This window comes from Salvelinus namaycush, unplaced genomic scaffold (assembly GCF_016432855.1).
Source record: "Salvelinus namaycush isolate Seneca unplaced genomic scaffold, SaNama_1.0 Scaffold434, whole genome shotgun sequence".
Taxonomy (NCBI): domain Eukaryota; kingdom Metazoa; phylum Chordata; class Actinopteri; order Salmoniformes; family Salmonidae; genus Salvelinus; species Salvelinus namaycush.
In genome coordinates this window covers 2399-29599 of record NW_024061125.1, presented here as the reverse complement: position 1 = coordinate 29599, position 27201 = coordinate 2399, and the positions used below count along the sequence as shown (strand labels likewise).

Below are 27201 nucleotides of genomic sequence, written 5' to 3'. Positions count from 1 at the left end.
CCCTATCACCATGGAGACTACTTAGCAACAGGCAGTGGAACAGGCACTAGAGATTCTAAACAATTACTTCCCACTGGGCACAGATGTCAATTCAATGTTGGTTCACTGTAATTTCATTGAAATGACGTGGAAACATTGATTCAACCAGTATGTGCCCAGTGGGCTGTGATTATCCTAATGACATTACAGAGACCTGTTTTAGAGCATTTAGTTCAGAGTTATGGTCACTATGGTCTCTGTAGAGTAGAAAAAAATGCAGAGAATTTGTATTTTAGGGGTTTAAACCAAATTCTGTCTTTCCCAGGACAGTTGGAAAACTAAAGCTGCCTTACGAAAGACAGGTAAATCCATGAAATCTGTACCCTCACACTGCAGGAGCCAGAGATGTGTTTTATAAAGGTCTTAGTATAGGTGAATGTAAGTAAGCGTGTGGACTAAAAGCATTTTGCTTTTCTAAATGTCTGAGTTAGCCTGTAGACACACGTGTGTATGCGCGCGTTGAAGGCTGAGTGAGATTTGGTTTAATTCAAACATGAAACAAACTCTATCCACAAATGCCAACACCCAATGTGAATCTGTATGTGTGTGTTGTGTAAGGGCTTTTATTATATAATCCCAGAGATAGACACATATCCACGAGCCGAGGCTTGCATTCAGAGAGCATGAAGCAGGTAACAGCAGCGGATTGGAGAGGAGGAGGAGGAGGAGAGAGGAGGAAGAAGAGGAAAGGAGTGGAGAGGATGAGGAGAAGAGTAGAAGGAAGAGGGTGGAATGAGGTTGGGTAGTCAAAGAGGGGTGAGATGAAGAGACGGTCCACTTGATTGATAGGTTCTAGATTGATGGTTCAGTCTAAAGAAAACAAGTGATGGATCAAACAATGTAATGAAGTGCACTAGATAGGGAATAGGGTTTCAAGACAGTCATTGAAATACTAACGTAAGATGAAGTACACTGGTCTCAAGAGTATTTACAGTAACTGAGGTTTTAGAGTTTCAAATAGCAAACACGTGGAATGTCTAGGTTCTGAGAGACCGTTTGATTAAAGTGACCGTCTGGAACATTTAAAGTCCAGAGCTTGAAGAGGAGGCCTACTCTAAAAGCCAGGTTGACAGAGAGCGAGAGGAAGAGAGAAATGGATAAACAAAGGTGTGAGGAGAAAGAACAGCAGAGGAGGGTAACAGGATAAATAGAGAGGAGGTAGAGAAAGCAGGAATGAAGGCACTGTAGACAGAGTGAGAAAGGTACAAGGAGGAGTAGAGTGAATGATGTGTTCCTACCAGGGAGCATGTCATTATGGTATTAGTGAATTGGCACAGAGAGCTGTAGCTAAAAGGCACTGGGCATCAATCACTCTGGCAGAGCAGAGCAGAGCAAAGCAGGGGGTACACACACACGGTTACAGCCTAAGCTTTCTCTACCCCCCCCCCGCCTCACTCTCGTCTGTTTAATACTCTGAAACTCCACACATCAACAACAACTGGTCGGCATACAGTACGATACCCTATTTCCTGGTGCACTAGCTTTGAACCTAATTGGTAATATGGTGTCATATTACCAATTAAGGTCTACACAACAGGTGTAGACCTTACAGACCTTACAGTGAAATGCTTACTTACAAGCCCTTAACAAACAATGCAGTTAAGAAAATGGAAATATAACAAATAATTAAGGAGCAACAATAAAATAACAGCAGCGAGGCTATATACAGGGGGTTCCGGTACAGAGTCAATGTGCAGGGGCACCGGTTAGTCGAGGTAGTTGAGGTAATATGTAAATTGACTATGCATGGATAATAAACAGAGTAGCAGCAGTGTAAAAATGGGGGGTGGGATGGGGACAATGCAAATAGTCCGGGTAGCCATTTGATTAACTGTTCAAGAGTCTTATGGTTTTAGGGTAGAAGCTGTTACGAAGCCCTTTTGGACCTAGATTTGCCGCTCTGGTACTACTTGCCGTGCGGTAGCAGAGAGAACAGTCTGACTAGGGTGGCTGGAATCCTTGCAATTTTTTGGGCATTCCTCTAACACCGCCTGGTATAGAGGTCCTGGATGGCAGGAAGCTTGGCCCCAGTGATGTACTGGGCCCTACGCATTACCCTCTGTAGTGCCTTGCGGTCGGAGGCCGTGCAGTTGCCCTACCAGGCGGTGATGCAACCAGTCAGAATGCTATTGATGGTGCAGCTGTAAAACCTTTTGAGGATCTGAGGACCCTTGCCACATCTTTCCAGTCTCCTGAGGGGAAATGGGTGTTGTTATTCCCTCTTCACGACTGTCTTGGTGTGTTTGGACCATGATAGTTAATTGGTGATGTGGACACCAAGGAACTTGAAGCTCTCAACCTGCTCAACTACAGCCTCGTCGATGAGAATGAGGGTGTGCTCAGTCCTCCTGTAGTCCACAATCATCTCCTTTGTCTTGATCACGGTGAGGGAGAGGTTGTTATGCTGGCACCACACTGCCAGGTCTCTGACCTCCTCCCTATAGGCTGCCTCATCATTGCCAGTGATCAGGCCTACCACTGTTGTGTCATCTGTAAACTTAATGATGGTGTTGGAGTCTTGCTTGGCCATGCAGTCATGGGTGAACTGGGAATACAGGAGGGGATTGAGCACGTCTCCCTGAGGGGCCCCAGTGTTGAGGATCAACGTGGCAGATGTGTTGTTACCTTCCCTTACCACCAGGGGGCAGCCCATCAGGATGTCCAGGATCCATTTGCAGAGGGAGGTGTTTAGTCCCAGGGTCCTTAGTTTAGTAATGAGCTTTGAGGGCACTATGGTGTTGAATGCTGAGCTGTAGTCAATGAATAGCATTCTCACGTAGGCGTTCCTTTTGTCCAGGTGGGAAAGGGCAGTGCAATAGAGATTGCATCATCTGTGGAACTGTTGAGGCAGTATGCAAATTAGAGTGGGTCTAGGGTTTCTGGGATAATGTTGTTGATGTGAGTCATGACCAGCCTTTCAAAGCACTTCATGGCTACAGACATGAGTGCTACGGGTCAGTAGCCATTTAGGCAGGTTACCTTAGTGTACATGGGCACAGGGACTACGGTGGTCTGCTTGAAAGCATGTTGGTATTACAGACTCGGTCAGGGACAGGTTGAAAATGTCAGTGAAGACACTTGCCAGTTGGTCAGCACATGCTCAGTGTACACGTCATGGTAATCCGTCTGGCCTTGCGGCCTTGTGAATGTTGACCTGTTTAAAGGTCTTGCTCACATTGGCTACGGAGAGCGTGATCACACAGTCATCCGGAACAGCTGGTGCTCTCATGCATGCTTCAGTGTTGCTTGCCTCGAAGCGAGCATAGAAGTTATTTAGCTCATCTGGTAGGCTTGTGTCACTGGGCAGCTTGCGGCTGTGCTTCCCTTTGTAATCTGTAATAGTTTGTAAGCCCTGCCACATCCGACGAGTGTCGGAGCCAGTGTAGTACGATTCAATCTTAGTCCTGTATTGATGCTTTGCTTGTATGATGGTTCGTCGGAGGGCATAGCGGGATTTCTTATAAGCTTCCGGGTTAGAGTCCCGCTCCTTGAAAGCGGCAGCTCTACCCTTTTAGCTCAATGCGGATTTTGCCTGGAATCCATGGCTTCTGTACGTATGGTCACTGTGGGGACAACGTCATCGATGCTAATTGATGAAGCCAGTAACTGATGTGGTGTACTCCTCAATGCCATCGGAAGATTCCGGAACATATTCCAGTCTGTGCTAGCAAAACAGTCCTGTAACTTAGCATCTGCCTCATCTGACCACTTCCACATTGAGCGAGTCACTGGTAATTCCTGCTTTAGTTTTTGCTTGTAAGCAGGAATCAGGAGGATAGAGTTATGGTCAGAGTTGCCAAATGGAGGGCGAGGGAGAGCTTTGTACGCATCTCTGTGTGTGGAGTAAAGGTGGTCTAGAGTTTGTTTCCCCTCTGGTTGCACATTTAAGATGCTGGTAGAAATGAGGTAAAACGGATTTAAGTTTCCCTGCATTAAAGTCCTCGGCCATTAGGAGTGTCACCTCTGGATGAGCATTTTTCTGTTTGCTTATGGCTTTATACAGCTCTTTGAGTGCCATCTTAGTGCCAGCATCGGTTTGTGGTGGTAAATAGACAGCTACGACAAATATAGATGAAAACTCTTGGTAAATAGTGTGGTATACAGCTTATCATGAGATACGCTACCTCATGCGAGAAAAACCTTGAGACTTCCTTAATATTTGATTTTGTGCACCAGCTGTTATTTACAAATACAGACCGCCACCCCTTTTCTTACGGGAGGCAGCTGTTCTATCTTGCCGATGGACCAAAAAACCCCGCCAGCTCTATGTTATCTATGCCATCGTTCAGCCACGACTCGGTGAAACATAATATATTACAGTTTTTAATGTCTCATTGGTAGGATATACTTGATTGGAGCTGATCCATTTTGTTATTCAATGATTGCACGTTGGCTAATAGGACTGATGGTAGAGGGGGTTTAATCACTCGCCTACAAATTCTCAGAAGGCAGCCCAACCTCCGCCCCCCTTTTCTACACCGTTTCTTCACGCAAATGACGGGGATTTTGGCCAGTTCCCGAGAAAGCAGTATATCCTTTGCGTCGGACTCATTAAAGAAAACATCTTTGTCTAGTTCGAGGTGAGTAATCGCTGTTCTGATGTCCAGAAGTTATTTGTGTCATAAGAGATGGTAGCAGCAACATTATGTACAAAATAAGTTAAAAAAATAAGTTACAAACAACACAAAAAAACTAACAATATGGCACAGTTGGTAATGAGCACGTAAAACGGCAGCCATCCCCTCTGGTGCCATTCTATTGGAAATATGGTGTTATTTGGGACGCAGAGAAGCAGTTAACTTTTTCCACATTTTGTTTTACGTTAGACTTATTCCAAAATAGATTTTAAAAAAGCTCTCAATTTACGCACAATACCCCTTAATGACAAAGCAAAAACAGGTTTAGACGTGTCCAAATTGATTAAAAAAACAAAAAACGGTAACATCATATTTACGTAAGTATTCGGACCCTTTACTCAGTACTTTTTTGAAGTACCTTTGGCAGCGATTACAGCCTCGAGTCTTCTTGGGTATGACACTACAAGCCTGGCATACCTGTATTTGGGGAGTTTCTCACATATTTCTCTGCAGATCCTCTCAAGCTCTGTCAGGTTGGATGGGAAGTGTCGCTGCACAGCTATCTTCAGGTCTCTCCAGAGATCGGGTTCAAGTCCGGGCTCTGGCTGGGCCACTCAAGCACATTCAGAAACTTGTCCTGCATGATCTTGGCTGTGTGCTTAGGATCGTTGTCCTGTTGGAAGGTAAAAATTCAACCCAGTCTGAGGTCCTAAGTGCTCTGGGGTAGGTTTTCATCAAGATCTCTGTACTTTGCTCCGTTCATCTTTGCCTCGATCCTGACTAGTCTCCCAGTCCCTGCAGCTCAAAAACACCACCACAGCATGATGCTGCCACCACCATACTTCACCGTAGGGATGGTGCCAAGTTTCCTCCAGATGTGACACTTAGCATTCAGGCCAAAGAGCTCAATCTTGGTTTCATCAGACCAGAGAATCTTGTTTCTCATGGTCTGAGTCCTTTATGTGCCTTTTGGCAAACTCCAAGCGGGCTGTCATGTACCTTTCACTGAGGAGTGGCTTCCGTCTGGCCACTCTACCATAAAGGCCTAATTGGTGGAGTCCTGCAGAGATGGTTGTTCTTCTGGAAGGTTCTCCAAGCTCAATCAGAGTGACCATCGGGTTCTTGGTCTCCTCCCTGACCAATGCCCTTCTATCCCAATTGCTCAGTTTAGCCGGCCGGACAGCTCTAGGAAGAGTCTTGGTGATTCTATACTTCTTACATTTTAGAATGATGGAGGACTCTGCGTTCTTGGAGACCTTCAATACTGCAGACATTTATTGGTACCCTTCCAAAGATCTGTGACTCGACGCAATCCTGTCTTGGAGCTCTACTGACAATTCCTTTGACCTCATGGCTTGGTTTTTGCTAATATGCACCGTCAACTGCGGGACCTTATATAGACAAGTGTGTGCCTTTCCAAATAATGTCCAATCAATTGAATTTGCACAGGTGGACTCAAATCAAGTTGTAGAAAACATCAAGGAGGATCAATGTAAATAGGACGCACCTGAGCTCAATTTTGAGTTTCTTAGCAAATTAGGTATCAGTATTTTTATACATATGCAAAAAGTTCTAAAAACCTGTTTTCGCTTTGTCAATGTGTATTGTGTAGGTTGAATATTTAATTTTTTTAATCAATTTTTGAATAAGGCTGTAATGTAACAAAATGTTTTCCCTTCAATCTCCCTCTATCTAGCCTATATTTACCCCCCTCTTTTGCTCTGTCTAGGGCTGGCCTTTGCTTCCTCTTCCTTATGCCTACATTAGTTTGAGACAGGATGAGAGAAGAGGGGAAGGATGGAAGGGTGGCTAAGGAGAAGAAACATTTCCTCTGTTCTCCCTCTTCCAGTGGGAGAACAGGATGGAATGAGAAAGGAGTATACTCTTTCCTGAGGTGGCTGCATGGTCGTCATGGCAGCAGAGATTGGTACTAAATAGGAGAGATATGGCTGATGGGGGGGTTGTGTATGTTTGTGTGATATGATGCAGTTTAAGTCGCCATGGCAACCACATAAAGGCAGTTACTTTGAGAGATCGTGCATGTTTATTTGTGTGCGTGGGAAGCAGAGTTGGGGTTAGATTCAATTTCAATGACCTTCAGAGACTGTATATGAATTTAATATCTTTAATCAATTCCATCTTCCTTACAATGATAGAAAATTAAATAGCCGTTGATAAACATTCAAACATGCACAATAATAATAATTTTAAAAAGTTTTTTGCCAGTGAAGTTCCCTGTTAAAACAAATCAGCAGTAGAAACTAAAATAAGTTACTAAAGCTTCGACCCCTGGAGTGTACCAAGTCTGGGGGAGCATGGAAGACCAGGTGCTCTGTCAAGGGGTGGCCTTTCTGCTATGGCAGTGGCTTAGAAGTTCTACTGAGCTACCCAACTCATCTCTTCTCCCTCACATTTGGTCTAGCCCTAGTCTGGCCAGCATAGCTCCAGCTCATACAGCACCTCCTCCTCCCTTTCCCTTCCTCCCTGTGTCTCAATAGTCTAAAGAGGTTCAACGCCTCTCCTACATCTCCACTGATATAAAAACAAAAGGGTAAACGTAATATGGTGGAGACAAAGAGAGGAAAACTTGTTAAGACTAATGAGATACAAATCTCTTTCTACTCCTCCCCTCAGGTGCTGGTCAATATCTCCCCTCCCCTGTCAGGTGCTCGTCACCTCTACTTTCACCTCCTCTTTTATGCTGCCATTTTTGTTCCCGTTCTCCGTCTCCATCTCCTCCTCTCCCTCCCTGGGTCCCGGTCCCTGTTTGTTCCGGAATACCTCGACCACCAGCATGCGGAGGTAGTGGAACCTCTCGTTGCGGGGTACGAAAGCTCTGATGGAGGACTTGCCTCTCCAGCCACACAGCTCTATAGGACACTGTGGACCATCAAGGTTACTGAGGAGAGGGTTGGAGAGAGAAAGAGGGTGAATTCTCTGATAACAGTAAATAATAGAGACAAAATGGATACTTACCTACTATCAGGCCGGTACTTTAGAACAATGCTGCCCATTTCTGTAGAAACAGAGAAACACTGCATGAACACACACAAAGCCACCACCCTACAGCCACACAGTACAGAACATAGACGGGTTTGAAGGAAAAACAAAAAGCACGACTGTACCAATCTTCTTGGCCTGTTGGTGAACATCATCCTCCAGTTGGTTGAAGTACGGGTTCTCCCGAGTCAGTAGAATCTTGATGTCCTCAACACTGATTGTGATCATCCTGGAGCGGATGTAGGGGAACAGAGTATAGATACCCTGGAGGAGAGATGGATGAGGAGGGAGAGAGAGGATTGAGTGCGTGTACGCATGTGTACTGCCGTATGTGCGAGTGTGCATTTTCCATGTTATCTGAAAGTCTAGAATATTAATACACGTGTACCTACCTCCTGGGCAAGTCTGAAGGCACAGCCAAACTCCTCCTTGTCGCTGTTGAGAGACCACACCTTCACCCCTGTGTTGATCACCTGCAAAACACACAAAATAATGAAATTACAGTGCTTGAGAATAACATCCATTTCAGCAACATATTTACCGATTGCTTCTGATTTCAATGTTTTGAATAATAGTTTGGATTTCAAATAAGCCATTGCTTCTTACAATATTTTTTCACACATCATTGAGCCAGAACCGTAGTGAGTATTCTGCATGCATGTAAACACTGAATTTTTTTATTTATTTGTGCATACCTTCCTGATATTGAATTGCACCCCCTTTTGCCCTCAACAGCCTCAATTCCTCTGGACATGGACTCTACATGTTGTCGAAAGCATTCCACTGGAATGCTGGCCCATGTTGATTCCAATGCTTCCCACAGTTGTGTCAAGTTGGCTGGATGTCCCTTGGGTGGTGGACCATTCTTGATACACACAGGAAACCCAGCAGCGTTACAGTTCTTGATACACTGAAACCGGTGTGCTTTGCACCTACTACCATACCCCGTTCAAAGGCACTCAAATCTTATGCCTTGTCGCTCTGAATGGCACACATTCACAATCCATGTCTCAATTGTCTCAAGGCTTAAAAATCATTCTTTAAACCGTCTCCCCTTCATCTAGACTGATTGAAGTGGATAACAGATGTCATCAAATAGAGATCGTAGCTTTCACCTAGATTCACCTGGTCAGTCTATGTCATGGAAAGAGCAGGTGTTCTTAATGTTTTGTACAATCAGTGTATATGCATGTGCATATATACAGTACCAATCAAAAGTTTGGACACCTACTTATTCAAGTGTTCTTTATTTTTACTATTTTCTACATTGTAGAACAATAGTGAAGACATCAAAACTATGACATAACATATGGAATCATGTAGTAATATTTTTTTTTTAAGTGTTAAACAAATCAAAATACACTAGGGTTAAAAAGTTTGGGGTCACTTAGAAATGTCCTCGTTTTTTAAAGAAAATCACATTTTTTGTCCATTGATCAAAAATACAGTGTAGACATTGTTAATGTAACAGCCTTCCTTTCTCAGAACAAGAATAGACTGACGAGTTTCAGAAGAAAGTTCTTTGTTTCTGGCCATTTTGAGCCTGTTTTCAAACCCATAAATACTGATGCTCCAGATACTCAACTAGTCTAAAGGCCAGTTTTATTGCTTCTTTAAATCAGGACAACAGTTTTCAGCTGTGCTAACATAATTGCAAAAGGGGTTTCTAATGATCAATTAGCCTTTTAAAATGATAAACTTGGATTAGCTAACACAACGTGCCATTGGAACACAGGAGTGATGGTTGCTGATAATGAGCCTCTGTACACCTATGTAGATATTCCATAAAAAAATGTGCCGTTTCCAGCTACAATAGTCATTTACAACATTAACAATGTCTACACTGTATTTCTGATCAATTTGATGTTATTTTAATGGACCAATTTTTTTTTGCTTTTCTTTCAAAAACAAGGACATTTCTAAGTGACCCAAAACATTTAAACTGTAGTGTATACGTTGTATTCTTCAAAGTAGCCACCCTTTGCCTTGATGACAGCTTTGCACACTCTTGGCATTCTCTCAACCAGGTTCACCTGGAATGCTTTTCCAACAGTCTTGAAGTTCCCACATATGCTGAGCACTTGTTGAATGCTTTTCCTTCACACATCCCAAACCATCTCAATTGGATTGAGGTCGGGTAATTGTGGAGGCCAGGTCATCTGATGCAGCACTCCATCACTCTCCTTGGTCAAATAGCCCTTACACAGCCAGGAGGTGTGTTGGGTCATTGTTCTGTTGAAAAACAAATGATAGGTCCAGCAGAATGCTGTGGTAGCCATGCTGAATAAGTGTGCCTTGCATTCTAAATAAATCACTGAGTGTCACCAGCAAAGCACTCCCACAGCATCTCCTCAATGCTTCACGGTGGGAACCACACATGCGGAGATCATCCGTTCACCTATTCTGGATCTCACAAAGACATGGCGGTTGGAACCAAAAATCTCAAATTTGGACTCATCAGTGGTCTAATGTCCACTGCTCGTGTTTCTTGGTCCAAGCAAGTATCTTCTTATTATTCGTGCAATTCGACCATGAAGGCCTGATTCACACAGTCTCATCTGAACAGTTGATGTTGAGATGTGTCTGTTACTTGAAATCTGAAGCATTTATTAGGGCCGGAATTTCTGAAGCTGGTAACTCTAATGAACTTATCCTCTGCAGCAGAGATAACTCTGGGTCTTCCTTTTCTGTGGCGGTCCTCATGAGAGCCAGTTTCATCATATCCCTCTAGTGGTGTGGGGGCTGTGCTTTGGCAAAGTGGGTGGGGTTATATCCTGCCTGTTTGAACCTGTCCGGGGGTATCATCGGATGGGGCCACAGTGTCTCCTGACCCCTCCTGTCTCAGCCTCCAGTATTTATGCTGCAGTAGTTTATGTGTCGGGGGGCTAGGGTCAGTCTGTTATATCTGGAGTACTTCTCCTGTCTTATTCGGTGTCCTGTGTGAATTTAAGTATGCTCTCTCTAATTCTCTCTTTCTTTCTTTCTTTCTTTCTCTCTTTCTTTCTTTCTCTCTCTCGGAGGACCTGAGCCCTAGGACCATGCCTCAGGACTACCTGGCATGATGACTCCTTGCTGTCCCCAGTCCACCTGGCCATGCTGCTGCTCCAGTTTCAACTGTTCTGCCTGTGGCTATGGAACCCTGACCTGTTCACCGGACGTGCTACCTGTCCCAGAACTGCTGTTTTCAACTCTCTAAAGACAGCAGGAGCGGTAGAGATACTCTCAATGATCGGCTATGAAAAGCCAACTGACATTTACTCCTGAGGTTCTGACTTGTTGCGCCCTCGACAACTACTGTGATTATTATTATTTGACCATGCTGGTCATTTATGAACATTTGAACATCTTGGCCATGTTCTGTTATAATCTCCACCCGGCACAGCCAGAAGAGGACTGGCCACCCCTCATAGCCTGGTTCCTCTCTAGGTTTCTTCTTAGTTTTTGGCCTTTCTAGGGAGTTTTTCTTAGCCACCGTGCTTCTACACCTGCATTGCTTGCTGTTTGGGGTTTTAGGCTGGGTTTCTGTACAGCACTTTGAGATATCAGCTGATGTAAGAAGAGCTATATAAATAAATTTGATTTGATCATAGCGCTTGAAGGTTTTTGCGACTGCAATTGAAAAAACGTACAAAGTCCTTAAAATTTTCCAGATTGACTGACCTTCATGTCTTAAATATATTTAGATTTGTTAAACACTCCTTGTGTTACTACGTGATTCCGTGTGTTATTTCATAGTTTATGTTTTGACTATTATTCTACAATGTAGAAAATAGTCAAAATAACAAAAAACCCTGGAATGAGTAGGTGTGTCCAAACTTTTGACTGGTACTGTATGTAGTTCTGGGAACAGTCTGGTGATGGAGACTCAGACTGTTTCTAATGTTTAACTGGAGACTGATCAGACCCTGGGTCAAGTCTAAACATCACAACAGAGAAAGGGAGGGGGGCATCGAAAGAGAGGGGGAGAGTGACAGAGGAATAGGGGAAGGGAGTGGTTATCTGACTGCTTGGAGGCACACACACACATCCACCTGCGCAGGTGCTGAGTGTACTAGGGGGATTTGGGGTGAGAAGGGTCTTAGGGAAGCCTGGAGACAGGTCATAGAAGGACCAGCAACACACACATTATGGAATAGATTAAGTTATCAATCAAAACCTGTACACTGAACACAAATATAAAACGCAACATGTAAAGTGTTGGTCCCATGTTTCATGAGTTGAAATAAAAGATCCCAGACATTTTCCACACGCACAAAAAGCTTATTTCGCTCAAATTTTGTGCACAAATTTGTTTATATCCCTGTTAGTGAGCATCTCTTTTGCCAAGAAAATCCATCCCCTGACAGGTCTGGCATATCAAGAAGCTGATTAAACAGCATGATCATTTATTTATTTTATTTCACCTTTATTTAACCAGGTAGGCAAGTTGAGAACAAGTTCTCATTTACAACTGCAACCTGGCCAAGATAAAGCAAAGCAGTGCAACACAAACAACAACACAGAGTTACACATGGGATAAACAAACGCACAGTCAATAACACAATAGAAAGGTATATCTACAGTGTGTGCAAGTGTAGTAAGATTAGGGAGGTAAGGAAATAAATAAGCCATAGAGGCGAAATAATTACAATTTATCATTAACACTGGAGTGATAGATGTGCAGATGATGATGTGCAAGTAGAAATACTGGGTGTGCAAAAGAGCAAAAAAACTAAAACAATATGGGGATGAGGTAGTTGGGTGATGATCAGCATGATCATTACACAGGTGAGCCTTGTGTTGGGGATAATAAAAGGCCACTAAAATGTGCAATTTTGTCACAACGCCACAAGATGTCTCAAGTATTGTGGGAGCGTGCAATTGACATGCTGACTGTAGGAATGTCCACCAGAGCGGTTGCCAGAGAATGGAATGTTAATTTCTCTACCAACGTCATTTTAGAGAATTTGGCAGTATGTCCAACCGACCTCACAACAGCAGACCACGTGTAACAACGCCAGCCCAGGAACTCCACATCCTGCTCCTTCACCTGCGGGATCGTCTGAGACCAGCCACCCAGACAGCTAATGAAACTGTGGGTTTGCGCCAATAAAGAATTTCTACACAAACTTTCAGAAACCGTCTCTCGGAAGTTAATCTGTGTGCTCGTCTTCTTCACCAGGGTCTTGAACTGACTGCAGTACGGCATCGTAACCGATGGCATGCTGGAGAAGTGTGCTCTTCACAGATGAATCCCGGTTTCGACTGTACCGGGCAGATGACAGACAGCGGGTATGGCGTTGTGTGAGCGAGTGGTTTGCTGATGTCAATGTTGTGAACAGTGCCCCATGGTGGTGGTGGGGTTATGGTATGGGCAGGCATAAGCTGCAGACAACAAACACAATTGTATTTTATTGATGGCAATTTGAATGCACAGAGATACTGTGACGAGATCCTGAGGCCCATTGTCGTGCCATTCATCCGCCGTCATCACCTCATGTTTCAGCAGGATCCCATTTCGCAAGGATCTGTACACAATTCCTGGAAGCTGAAAAATGTCCCAGTTCTTCCATGGCCTGCATACCAGACAGGTCACCCATTGAGCATGTTTGGGATGTTCTGGATTGACGTGTACGACAGTGTGTTCCAGTTCCCGCCAATATCCAGCAACTTCGCACAGCCATTGAAGAAGAGTAGGACAACATTCCACAGGTTGATCAACTCTATGCGAAGGAGATGCTGCATGAGGCAAAATGGTCACACAAGATACTGACAACTTAAATTTAAAAAAATTAAGTAGGGTGTGTATCTGTGACCAACAGATTCATATCTGTATTGCCCGTCATGTGAAACCATAGATTAGGGCCTAATCAATTTATTTCAATTGACTGATTTCCCTATATGAACTGTAAAACTCTGAAAGATCTTTTAAATTTAAAGCATGTTCCGTTTATATTTTTTTGTTCAGTGTACATTACCTTGTAAAGGTAATACTATCTATGCTTGGTCAAAACAGTTTCCCCTCCATACAGGTAACGCTGATATCAAGCAGCTGCTTACATAGGTTGCAATCCGTCAGAGACCAAATACTCACTCTATAGGTGGGAAGACAGGGTGGTCTTCAGTTAGGAAGACAAAGAGGTCTTCTTTAAAATCATGCTGAAGTCTTCATCTTTTTATTGGGAGGCCTGGAGCAGAGTCAGAAGATACACACTGCTGGAATTTAACACCCGCCAAATGTAGATTGTCATTGGTAGGTAAGAATGTCTATTTCACCAGCCATGTTGGCGGATGGTCACAAAGAGCATAAAAAAAAAAAAGAAAGGCTTCTAAAGTGTGACTTTCTCCCTCGTGTTTCTTTGCCAGTTACATCGTTTTGTTCACATACTAGGTTGTTTTTCAATATTAGTTTGAGTTTGCGGCAACTGCCTTCTGCTAAGAAGACATTGCAGTCAGATTTTCCATCACAGGGGAGTGTCCAAATTACCACGGTAACGCCCTGTCCCTTAAAGGGGAAGCTGAACATTTGTATCACCTAATGATTGTGCTTGATTGAGTATGTATCACTCCCCAAAACTTTTATTCATTAACTTTTTGTAATTTCTTGTCATTAAAACACTCAAACATTGTAATTGTTCTCCTAGATGTATTTGTGTGCTTCTACATTTCTACTTAGGAACACATGTACTCTTTGTAAAACATCATCATCAAAATTAAGCAATATACCCCATTACTTCTTACTAGTAATACTTTTGTTTTAGAAACATTAGAATGCATGCTCATTCGTTTTTGTGATTTTTGGAGTGATTATGGCGGGAAAAGTAGTTTGGCTGGTAAAAAATCTGTTGTTGGTACATTTTTCTTATCTACCTGCCAGTGGCTGGTGGACCAAAAAGTTAATTTCCCACCCTGCACACACTCTCCCTCCCTCATCTCACCCACACACGTTGGGTTCCTTGGTCTGACTAGCTCTTTGGGCGAGTCCTCTCCTGCCTCGTCTCCATCCTCCAGGGGTTTCTCAAGGAGGGGGGTGTCCACTGGAGAGTCCTCTGGCTGGGGCACTGAGCTGGATGTCTGCTCCTTCCTCAACTGGAGAAAGGAATCAAAGTTCACTTTTGTGGGAACTTCTCTCTCGTGTATGAGGTACCGGACAGTGTTGCGTTCCATCTAAAATGTGCCTGTGTTAACAAGAAAACAAAGGTGTGAGGAGCGTGCGTGTCCATGTGTGTGTGAAGTGTGCGTGTCTGTGTGGACTGTGCGCTTTTCTGTGTATGTTCCCGTGCAAGTATGTGGGTGTGTACCTTGGGGATTGTTCTGTTCCAGGGCAGGGGGGCTTTCTTGGCCAGGACAGCTACAAACAAGCCTCCAGTGTTCTGGTGATGGGGCAGAATCCTCATACTGAATACACATAGATACTGTGTGTGTGTGTGCGTATGTATATATTATATAGAGATAAATATGGGCCAGGAGCACCCTCTGCTGGTAGAAATCAAAACACAAACCAGCAACCCTTCACAGGGATTTGATAGTCTGTCTAGATTTGATTATTTATCTCATATTAGGATCAGATATGTATGCAGCTGTGTTGAAAGGTGAATGTGCACAGGTGTAGCAAATACAATGTACATGACTGTCATGAAAGTTGACATCTTAGGCATATTCTAACCAAATAAAGTGGAGCCGGTGGGTGTGTATGAGTTCGCATGTGTATACACAGATGTGTGTACCATCTCCAACTTCATATTGGCCAGTTTCTCTGTGTCTGTGGGAGGGAACATGGTGGGTCTGATCTGTGTATGGTGGTTGGCTGGCACCTCTGACCAGTCCTTATACCACTGACCCTCCTTAGTCATCAACTAGGAAAGAAAGAAAATGAATAGAGAATAAGTATGTGAGAGATAGTTGTAGATGGGGAGGAGATGGGAAAGAGCGCGATCTAAAACTGTCTGAATATGTCGTCAATAAACTGACAAGGTTGTGGAATATCATGAATATTGTAGTGGCTAGACTCTCATGCCTATCAAGTACCTCTAGTAGCTGCTAGCAGTGACTGTTAGGCATGAGGTGGAGGTCATGTGGTCCAACAGTTATATACCTTCCATTTGGTTACTCCAGGCATCCATTTTAACCCTGGGAGATCAGCGGACGCATCTGCCAACTCTAACGCACCTGGAGAGAGACAAAGCAGATGAGGCAGTTATCACCGGTGTGGGTGTGTGTCTGAGACACTGGATTTGTGCATGCATGCATGTGTGTTACCTTCACTCTTCTCCAGTACTGTTGCTATGACAGCTTCGTCCTCTACAGTGTTGAGTGAACAGGTAGAGTAGACCATCCTCCCTCCTACAGCTAGCTGCTCCACACCGTGCACTGCTCCACACCATGCACTGCTCCACACCATGCACTGCTATACGGATCTGGAGACACACACAATCCAAAATCAAATCTAGAATCGGCTTTCTATTTTGCAACAAAGCCTCCATCACTCGCCGCCAAACTTACCCTAGTAAAACTGACTATCCTACCGATCCTCGAATTCGATGTTATCCAATACTCTACTCAGCAAACTGGATGCAGTCTATCACAGTGCCATCCATTTTGTTACCAAAGCCCCTTATACCACCCACCACTGCGACCTGTATGATCTAGTCGGCTTGCCCTCGCTACATATTCGTCGCCAGACTCACTGGCTCCAGGTCATCTATAAGTCTATGCTAGGTAAAGCTCCGCCTTATCTCAGCTCTCTGGTCACGATAACAACACCCACCCGTAGCACGCGCTCCAGCAGGTACATCTCACTCGTCATCCCCAAAGCCAACACCTCTTTGGCCACCTTTCCTTCCAGTTCTCTGCTGCCAGTGACCGGAACGAATTGCAAAAATTGCTGAAGCTGGAGACTTATAATTCCCTCAATAACTTTAAACATCAGCTATCTGAGCAGCTAACCGATCGCTGCAGCTGTACATAGTCCATCTGTAAATAGCCCACCCACCCAATCTACCTACCTCATCCCCATATTGTTTTTATTTACTTTTCTGCTCTTTTGCACACCAGTATCTCTACTAGTATCTCTATCTCTACTTCATCTGCTTATTTATCACTCCAGTGTTAATATGCTAAATTGTGAATGACTTTGCTACTATGGCCTATTTATTGCCTTACCTCCTCATGCCATTTACACACACTGTATATAGACGTTCTTTTTTCCTCTATTGTGTTATTGACTGTACGCTTGTTTATTCCATGTGTAACTCTGTGTTGTTGTTTGTGTCGCACTGCTTTGCTTTATCTTGGCCAGGTCGCAGTTGTAAATGAGAACTTGTTCTCAACTGGCCTACCTGGTTAAATAAAGGCGAAATAAAATAAATAAAGGTTAAGACACACACAAGCTCTCTCCTCACCCATGGAGATGCAGGCTGTTGCTGGTGGTCTATTTCTTCCACACATCAATGTTCTTCCTCATGGTGCCCTCTCCACTGGAGATACACATAATACTTGACTTTAGGAAATGAAGAAAATAGGAACACACTTAAAAATGTTGTTTGGACAGAGACAAACCAGGAAAGCAAACCCCTAACGACACATGAGCCTTCCCACACAGGAACTCCAACAGCGTGGTTTCAGACTGCTCAGCCGCCTCCCTCTTATGTCTCTACTCATCCCTTTCCTCTGTCTCTATTAAATCAAAGTTTTTTTAAATTGTACCTTTATTTAACTAGGCAAGTCGGTTAAGAACAAATTCTTATTTACAATGACAGCCTACCCCGACCAAGCCCAGACGACGCTGGGCCAATTGTGCCCCGCCCTATAGGACTCCCAATCACGGCCGGGTGTGATACAGCCTGGATTCTAACCAGGAACTGTAGTGACGCCTCTTGCACTGAGATGCAGTGCCTTAGACCGCTGCACCACTCCAGAGTCCCAAATGTAAACCTATTAAACATTGTCTATTTCACTTGCTTTGGCAATGTAGACTAACAAAAGTTAGAAGAAACAAAAAGTTTTAGAAATGAACAGTAAATATGTGTGAGTGATGGGACCAGTCAGACTCAGCATTTGACCTGGAAGAGTTACTTTACCCACAGTCTCATTCTTGTAGTCACACTTGTTTCCCCTACTAAAAACAAACAAGCAGTAGCCTACCCAGTATAGCAACCAATCATAGGACAGACAGGGTAGAACCATGAGGTTTATATAGCTCCATATTGCTGACTGTCTAGATATCATGTCGAGTTCTAACAGTCAAACACAAAACCCCCAGATTTTTTGTCTCCCCCTGCCTTTCTTTCTCCCCTACTTCTCTCTCAGCTAAGCAGGTTAAATCTTTGTTTACCGGCAGGCGACATCACAGAGGCTGCGGTCATAGAAGTGTGTCCTTCTGTCCGTCCTCCGTGACTATCTGTAGTCTGGGGATGCAGGAGGCATCGTGGTTCACCACCATGATACAGGGGCTGTTCAGTCTCTTAGCCTGGTGCACCGGCAGGTAGCAATGCTTGTTGTCCATGTCATTGGCTATCACAAAGCCCTCTGCAAAGCAGAAGGTAGAGCGAAAGAGAGGGATGTTCAGGACTACAATGTGTTGTTAGTGTATTATTCCTTTTCAGAAAAGATACATTCAGCAACTTATGGTCTTTTCCTATTGGACAACAGTTCAGACACTCCAATGGATCAGGTGTTTTTTTAAATTTTAGATCATATTTTTGCAATTTGTGCGTGTGTGACACACGTTACCAAGGAAGGATATGTCCATATCAGAATGGAGCATCTCGATCAACTGGGCTGTCTTGGATCCAGGAGCAGCACACATGTCCAGAATCTACCCACAGGAATACACACTGTTACACTATGATGTTCCCAGGTTTAGGGGGGTCAGAAATGGGAGCAGGCCTTTACCAGAGGCGTCCAGTGTGTCGCTTACCTTGTATTTTTGTTCAATCTTCAGCAGAGGATCATACTTACAGCCTCCTGTCTACTGACGTTACCTGTAGAGGCCAAGGTAGAGACAGTAACACCACACTACATAAGGAAGCCATACAGCTAAGAAACTACCAAGATCCAATTCAATTAGAATTCTAATTCTATGCAAGAAACCAAGTAACTCAACCAGCAGCTCATCTATTGTCAGGTTAAGTTGTTATGACATGAACATTAGCCCTTCGTACATCAGCTAATATCTCGAAGTGCTGTACAGAAACCCAGCCTAAAACCCCAAACAGCAAGCAATGCAGGTGTAGAAGCACATGAACATTAGGGCTGGTTTCCCAGACACAGGTTCAGTTGTTGTGACATGAACATTAGGGCTGGTTTCCCCAGACACAGGTTCAGTTGTTGTGACATGAACATTAGGGCTGGTTTCCCAGACACAGGTTCAGTTGTTGTGACATGAACATTAGGGCTGGTTTCCCCAGACACAGGTTCAGTTGTTGTGACATGAACATTAGGGGAGGTTTCCCCAGACACAGGTTCAGTTGTTATGACATGAACATTAGGGCTGGTTTTCCAGACACAGGTTCAGTTGTTGTGACATGAACATTAGGGCTAGTTTCCCCAGACACAGGTTCAGTTGTTATGACATGAACATTAGGGCTGGTTTCCCAGACACAGGTTCAGTTGTTGTGACATGAACATTAGGGCTGGTTTCCCCAGACACAGGTTCAGTTGTTATGACATGAACATTAGGGCTGGTTTTCCAGACACAGGTTCAGTTGTTATGACATGAACATTAGGGCTGGTTTCCCAGACACAGGTTCAGTTGTTATGACATGAACATTAGGGCTGGTTTCCCCAGACACAGGTTCAGTTGTTATGACATGGACATTAGGGCTGGTTTCCCCAGACACAGGTTCAGTTGTTGTGACATGAACATTAGGGCTGGTTTCCCCAGACACAGGTTCAGTTGTTATGACATGAACATTAGGGCTGGTTTCCCCAGACACAGGTTCAGTTGTTGTGACATGAACATTAGGGCTGGTTTCCCCAGACACGGGTTGTTGTTGTGACATGAACATTAGGGCTGGTTTCCCCAGACACAGGTTCAGTTGTTATGACATGAACATTAGGGCTGGTTTCCCCAGACACAGGTTGTTGTTGTGACATGAACATTAGGGCTGGTTTCCCCAGACACAGGTTCAGTTGTTGTGACATGAACATTAGGGCTGGTTTCCCCAGACACAGGTTCAGTTGTTGTGACATGAACATTAGGGCTGGTTTCCCCAGACACAGGTTCAGTTGTTATGACATGAACATTAGGGCTGGTTTCCCCAGACACAGGTTCAGTTGTTGTGACATGAACATTAGGGCTGGTTTCCCCAGACACGGGTTGTTGTTGTGACATGAACATTAGGGCTGGTTTCCCCAGACACAGGATCAGTTGTTGTGACATGAACATTAGGGCTGGTTTCCCCAGACACAGGTTGTTGTTGTGACATGAACATTAGGGCTGGTTTCCCCAGACACAGGTTCAGTTGTTGTGACATGAACATTAGGGCTGGTTTCCCCAAACAGAGGTTGTTGTTGTGACATGAACATTAGGGCTGGTTTCCCCAGACACAGGTTCAGTTGTTATGACATGAACATTAGGGCTGGTTTCCCCAGACACAGGTTCAGTTGTTATGACATGAACATTAGGGCTGGTTTCCCCAGACACAGGTTCAGTTGTTATGACATGAACATTAGGGCTGGTTTTCCAGACACAGGTTCAGTTGTTGTGACATGAACATTAGGGCTAGTTTCCCCAGACACAGGTTCAGTTGTTATGACATGAACATTAGGGCTGGTTTCCCAGACACAGGTTCAGTTGTTGTGACATGAACATTAGGGCTGGTTTCCCCAGACACAGGTTGTTGTTGTGACATGAACATTAGGGCTGGTTTCCCCAGACACAGGTTCAGTTGTTGTGACATGAACATTAGGGCTGGTTTCCCCAGACACAGGTTGTTGTTGTGACATGAACATTAGGGCTGGTTTCCCCAGACACAGGTTCAGTTGTTATGACATGAACATTAGGGCTGGTTTCCCCAGACACAGGTTCAGTTGTTGTGACATGAACATTAGGGCTGGTTTCCCCAGACACAGGTTCAGTTGTTATGACATGGACATTAGGGCTGGTTTCCCCAGACACAGGTTCAGTTGTTGTGACATGAACATTAGGGCTGGTTTCCCCAGACACAGGTTGTTGTTGTGTCATGAACATTAGGGCTGGTTTCCCCAGACACAGGTTCAGTTGTTGTGACATGAACATTAGGGCTGGTTTCCCCAGACACAGGTTCAGTTGTTATGACATGGACATTAGGGCTGGTTTCCCCAGACACAGGTTCAGTTGTTATGACATGAACATTAGGGCTGGTTTCCCCAGACACAGGTTCAGTTGTTGTGACATGAACATTAGGGCTGGTTTCCCCAGACACAGGTTGTTGTTGTGACATGAACATTAGGGCTGGTTTCCCCAGACACAGGTTCAGTTGTTATGACATGAACATTAGGGCTGGTTTCCCCAGACACAGGTTCAGTTGTTATGACATGAACATTAGGGCTGGTTTCCCCAGACACAGGTTCAGTTGTTGTGACATGAACATTAGGGCTGGTTTCCCCAGACACAGGTTCAGTTGTTATGACATGAACATTAGGGCTGGTTTCCCCAGACACAGGTTCAGTTGTTGTGACATGAACATTAGGGCTGGTTTCCCCAGACACGGGTTGTTGTTGTGACATGAACATTAGGGCTGGTTTCCCCAGACACAGGTTCAGTTGTCATGACATGAACATTAGGGCTGGTTTCCCCAGACACAGGTTCAGTTGTTATGACATGAACATTAGGGCTGGTTTTCCAGACACAGGTTCAGTTGTTATGACATGAACATTAGGGCTGGTTTCCCAGACACAGGTTCAGTTGTTATGACATGAACATTAGGGCTGGTTTCCCCAGACACAGGTTCAGTTGTTATGACATGAACATTAGGGCTGGTTTCCCCAGACACAGGTTGTTGTTGTGACATGAACATTAGGGCTGGTTTCCCCAGACACAGGTTCAGCTGTTATGACATGAACATTAGGGCTGGTTTCCCCAGACACAGGTTCAGTTGTTATGACATGAACATTAGGGCTGGTTTCCCCAGACACAGGTTCAGTTGTTATGACATGAACATTAGGGCTGGTTTCCCCAGACACAGGTTCAGTTGTTGTGACATGAACATTAGGGCTGGTTTCCCCAGACACAGGTTCAGTTGTTATGACATGGACATTAGGGCTGGTTTCCCCAGACACAGGTTCAGTTGTTGTGACATGAACATTAGGGCTGGTTTCCCCAGACACAGGTTGTTGTTGTGACATGAACATTAGGGCTGGTTTCCCCAGACACAGGTTCAGTTGTTATGACATGAACATTAGGGCTGGTTTCCCCAGACACAGGTTCAGTTGTTATGACATGAACATTAGGGCTGGTTTCCCCAGACACAGGTTCAGTTGTTATGACATGAACATTAGGGCTGGTTTCCCCAGACACAGGTTCAGTTGTTGTGACATGAACATTAGGGCTGGTTTCCCCAGACACAGGTTCAGTTGTTATGACATGGACATTAGGGCTGGTTTCCCCAGACACAGGTTCAGTTGTTGTGACATGAACATTAGGGCTGGTTTCCCCAGACACAGGTTCAGTTGTTGTGACATGAACATTAGGGCTGGTTTCCCCAGACACGGGTTGTTGTTGTGACATGAACATTAGGGCTGGTTTCCCCAGACACAGGTTCAGTTGTTATGACATGAACATTAGGGCTGGTTTCCCCAGACACAGGTTGTTGTTGTGACATGAACATTAGGGCTGGTTTCCCCAGACACAGGTTCAGTTGTTGTGACATGAACATTAGGGCTGGTTTCCCCAGACACAGGTTCAGTTGTTGTGACATGAACATTAGGGCTGGTTTCCCCAGACACAGGTTCAGTTGTTATGACATGAACATTAGGGCTGGTTTCCCCAGACACAGGTTCAGTTGTTGTGACATGAACATTAGGGCTGGTTTCCCCAGACACGGGTTGTTGTGACATGAACATTAGGGCTGGTTTCCCCAGACACAGGTTCAGTTGTTATGACATGAACATTAGGGCTGGTTTCCCCAGACACAGGTTGTTGTTGTGACATGAACATTAGGGCTGGTTTCCCCAGACACAGGTTCAGTTGTTGTGACATGAACATTAGGGCTGGTTTCCCCAGACACGGGTTGTTGTTGTGACATGAACATTAGGGCTGGTTTCCCCAGACACAGGTTCAGTTGTCATGACATGAACATTAGGGCTGGTTTCCCCAGACACAGGTTCAGTTGTTATGACATGAACATTAGGGCTGGTTTTCCAGACACAGGTTCAGTTGTTATGACATGAACATTAGGGCTGGTTTCCCAGACACAGGTTCAGTTGTTATGACATGAACATTAGGGCTGGTTTCCCCAGACACAGGTTCAGTTGTTATGACATGAACATTAGGGCTGGTTTCCCCAGACACAGGTTGTTGTTGTGACATGAACATTAGGGCTGGTTTCCCCAGACACAGGTTCAGTTGTTATGACATGAACATTAGGGCTGGTTTCCCCAGACACAGGTTCAGTTGTTATGACATGAACATTAGGGCTGGTTTCCCCAGACACAGGTTCAGTTGTTGTGACATGAACATTAGGGCTGGTTTCCCCAGACACAGGTTCAGTTGTTATGACATGGACATTAGGGCTGGTTTCCCCAGACACAGGTTGTTGTTGTGACATGAACATTAGGGCTGGTTTCCCCAGACACAGGTTCAGTTGTTATGACATGAACATTAGGGCTGGTTTCCCCAGACACAGGTTGTTGTTGTGATATGAACATTAGGGCTGGTTTCCCCAGACACAGGTTCAGTTGTTATGACATGAACATTAGGGCTGGTTTCCCCAGACACAGGTTCAGTTGTTATGACATGAACATTAGGGCTGGTTTCCCCAGACACAGGTTCAGTTGTTGTGACATGAACATTAGGGCTGGTTTCCCCAGACACAGGTTCAGTTGTTATGACATGGACATTAGGGCTGGTTTCCCCAGACACAGGTTAGTTGTTGTGACATGAACATTAGGGCTGGTTTCCCCAGACACAGGTTCAGTTGTTGTGACATGAACATTAGGGCTGGTTTCCCCAGACACGGGTTGTTGTTGTGACATGAACATTAGGGCTGGTTTCCCCAGACACAGGTTCAGTTGTTATGACATGAACATTAGGGCTGGTTTCCCCAGACACAGGTTGTTGTTGTGACATGAACATTAGGGCTGGTTTCCCCAGACACAGGTTCAGTTGTTGTGACATGAACATTAGGGCTGGTTTCCCCAGACACAGGTTCAGTTGTTGTGACATGAACATTAGGGCTGGTTTCCCCAGACACAGGTTCAGTTGTTATGACATGAACATTAGGGCTGGTTTCCCCAGACACAGGTTCAGTTGTTGTGACATGAACATTAGGGCTGGTTTCCCCAGACACGGGTTGTTGTGACATGAACATTAGGGCTGGTTTCCCCAGACACAGGTTCAGTTGTCATGACATGAACATTAGGGCTGGTTTCCCCAGACACAGGTTCAGTTGTTATGACATGAACATTAGGGCTGGTTTTCCAGACACAGGTTCAGTTGTTATGACATGAACATTAGGGCTGGTTTCCCAGACACAGGTTCAGTTGTTATGACATGAACATTAGGGCTGGTTTCCCCAGACACAGGTTCAGTTGTTATGACATGAACATTAGGGCTGGTTTCCCCAGACACAGGTTGTTGTTGTGACATGAACATTAGGGCTGGTTTCCCCAGACACAGGTTCAGTTGTTATGACATGAACATTAGGGCTGGTTTCCCCAGACACAGGTTCAGTTGTTATGACATGAACATTAGGGCTGGTTTCCCCAGACACAGGTTCAGTTGTTGTGACATGAACATTAGGGCTGGTTTCCCCAGACACAGGTTCAGTTGTTATGACATGGACATTAGGGCTGGTTTCCCCAGACACGGGTTGTTGTTGTGACATGAACATTAGGGCTGGTTTCCCCAGACACAGGTTCAGTTGTTATGACATGAACATTAGGGCTGGTTTCCCCAGACACAGGTTGTTGTTGTGATATGAACATTAGGGCTGGTTTCCCCAGACACAGGTTCAGTTGTTATGACATGAACATTAGGGCTGGTTTCCCCAGACACAGGTTCAGTTGTTATGACATGAACATTAGGGCTGGTTTCCCCAGACACAGGTTCAGTTGTTGTGACATGAACATTAGGGCTGGTTTCCCCAGACACAGGTTCAGTTGTTATGACATGGACATTAGGGCTGGTTTCCCCAGACACAGGTTGTTGTTGTGACATGAACATTAGGGCTGGTTTCCCCAGACACAGGTTCAGTTGTTGTGACATGAACATTAGGGCTGGTTTCCCCAGACACGGGTTGTTGTTGTGACATGAACATTAGGGCTGGTTTCCCCAGACACAGGTTCAGTTGTTATGACATGAACATTAGGGCTGGTTTCCCCAGACACAGGTTGTTGTTGTGACATGAACATTAGGGCTGGTTTCCCCAGACACAGGTTCAGTTGTTGTGACATGAACATTAGGGCTGGTTTCCCCAGACACAGGTTCAGTTGTTGTGACATGAACATTAGGGCTGGTTTCCCCAGACACAGGTTCAGTTGTTATGACATGAACATTAGGGCTGGTTTCCCCAGACACAGGTTCAGTTGTTGTGACATGAACATTAGGGCTGGTTTCCCAGACACGGTTAGTTGTTGTGACATGAACATTAGGGCTGGTTTCCCCAGACACGGTTGTTGTTGTGACATGAACATTAGGGCTGGTTTCCCCAGACACAGGTTCAGTTGTTATGACATGAACATTAGGGCTGGTTTCCCCAGACACAGGTTGTTGTTGTGACATGAACATTAGGGCTGGTTTCCCCAGACACAGGTTCAGTTGTTGTGACATGAACATTAGGGCTGGTTTCCCCAGACACAGGTTGTTGTTGTGACATGAACATTAGGGCTGGTTTCCCCAGACACAGGTTCAGTTGTTATGACATGAACATTAGGGCTGGTTTCCCCAGACACAGGTTCAGTTGTTATGACATGAACATTAGGGCTGGTTTCCCCAGACACAGGTTCAGTTGTTATGACATGAACATTAGGGCTGGTTTTCCAGACACAGGTTCAGTTGTTGTGACATGAACATTAGGGCTGGTTTCCCCAGACAAAGGTTCAGTTGTTATGACATGAACATTAGGGCTGGTTTCCCCAGACACAGGTTCAGTTGTTGTGACATGAACATTAGGGCTGGTTTCCCCAGACACAGGTTCAGTTGTTATGACATGGACATTAGGGCTGGTTTCCCCAGACACAGGTTCAGTTGTTGTGACATGAACATTAGGGCTGGTTTCCCCAGACACAGGTTCAGTTGTTATGACATGAACATTAGGGCTGGTTTCCCCAGACACAGGTTCAGTTGTTGTGACATGAACATTAGGGCTGGTTTCCCCAGACACGGGTTGTTGTTGTGACATGAACATTAGGGCTGGTTTCCCCAGACACAGGTTCAGTTGTTATGACATGAACATTAGGGCTGGTTTCCCCAGACACAGGTTGTTGTTGTGATATGAACATTAGGGCTGGTTTCCCCAGACACAGGTTCAGTTGTTGTGACATGAACATTAGGGCTGGTTTCCCCAGACACAGGTTGTTGTTGTGACATGAACATTAGGGCTGGTTTCCCCAGACACAGGTTCAGTTGTTATGACATGAACATTAGGGCTGGTTTCCCCAGACACAGGTTCAGTTGTTATGACATGAACATTAGGGCTGGTTTCCCCAGACACAGGTTCAGTTGTTATGACATGAACATTAGGGCTGGTTTTCCCAGACACAGGTTCAGTTGTTATGACATGAACATTAGGGCTGGTTTCCCCAGACACAGGTTCAGTTGTTGTGACATGAACATTAGGGCTGGTTTCCCCAGACAAAGGTTCAGTTGTTATGACATGAACATTAGGGCTGGTTTCCCCAGACACAGGTTCAGTTGTTGTGACATGAACATTAGGGCTGGTTTCCCCAGACACAGGTTCAGTTGTTATGACATGGACATTAGGGCTGGTTTCCCCAGACACAGGTTCAGTTGTTGTGACATGAACATTAGGGCTGGTTTCCACAGACACAGGTTCAGTTGTTATGACATGAACATTAGGGCTGGTTTCCCCAGACACAGGTTCAGTTGTTGTGACATGAACATTAGGGCTGGTTTCCCCAGACACAGGTTGTTGTTGTGACATGAACATTAGGGCTGGTTTCCCCAGACACAGGTTCAGTTGTTATGACATGAACATTAGGGCTGGTTTCCCCAGACACAGGTTCAGTTGTTGTGACATGAACATTAGGGCTGGTTTCCCCAGACACAGGTTCAGTTGTTATGACATGGACATTAGGGCTGGTTTCCCCAGACACGGGTTGTTGTTGTGACATGAAAATTAGGGCTGGTTTCCCCAGACACAGGTTCAGTTGTTATGACATGAACATTAGGGCTGGTTTCCCCAGACACAGGTTGTTGTTGTGACATGAACATTAGGGCTGGTTT

The 27201-nt window shown here is 44.8% G+C and overlaps 1 pseudogene; it reads right to left on the bottom strand.

Annotated features, from left to right (window-relative positions):
* Window positions 1-6727: 6727 nt before the first annotated feature.
* Window positions 6728-18577, bottom strand: LOC120041308 (annotated as a pseudogene).
* Between the last annotated feature and the right edge of the window lie 8624 nt (window positions 18578-27201).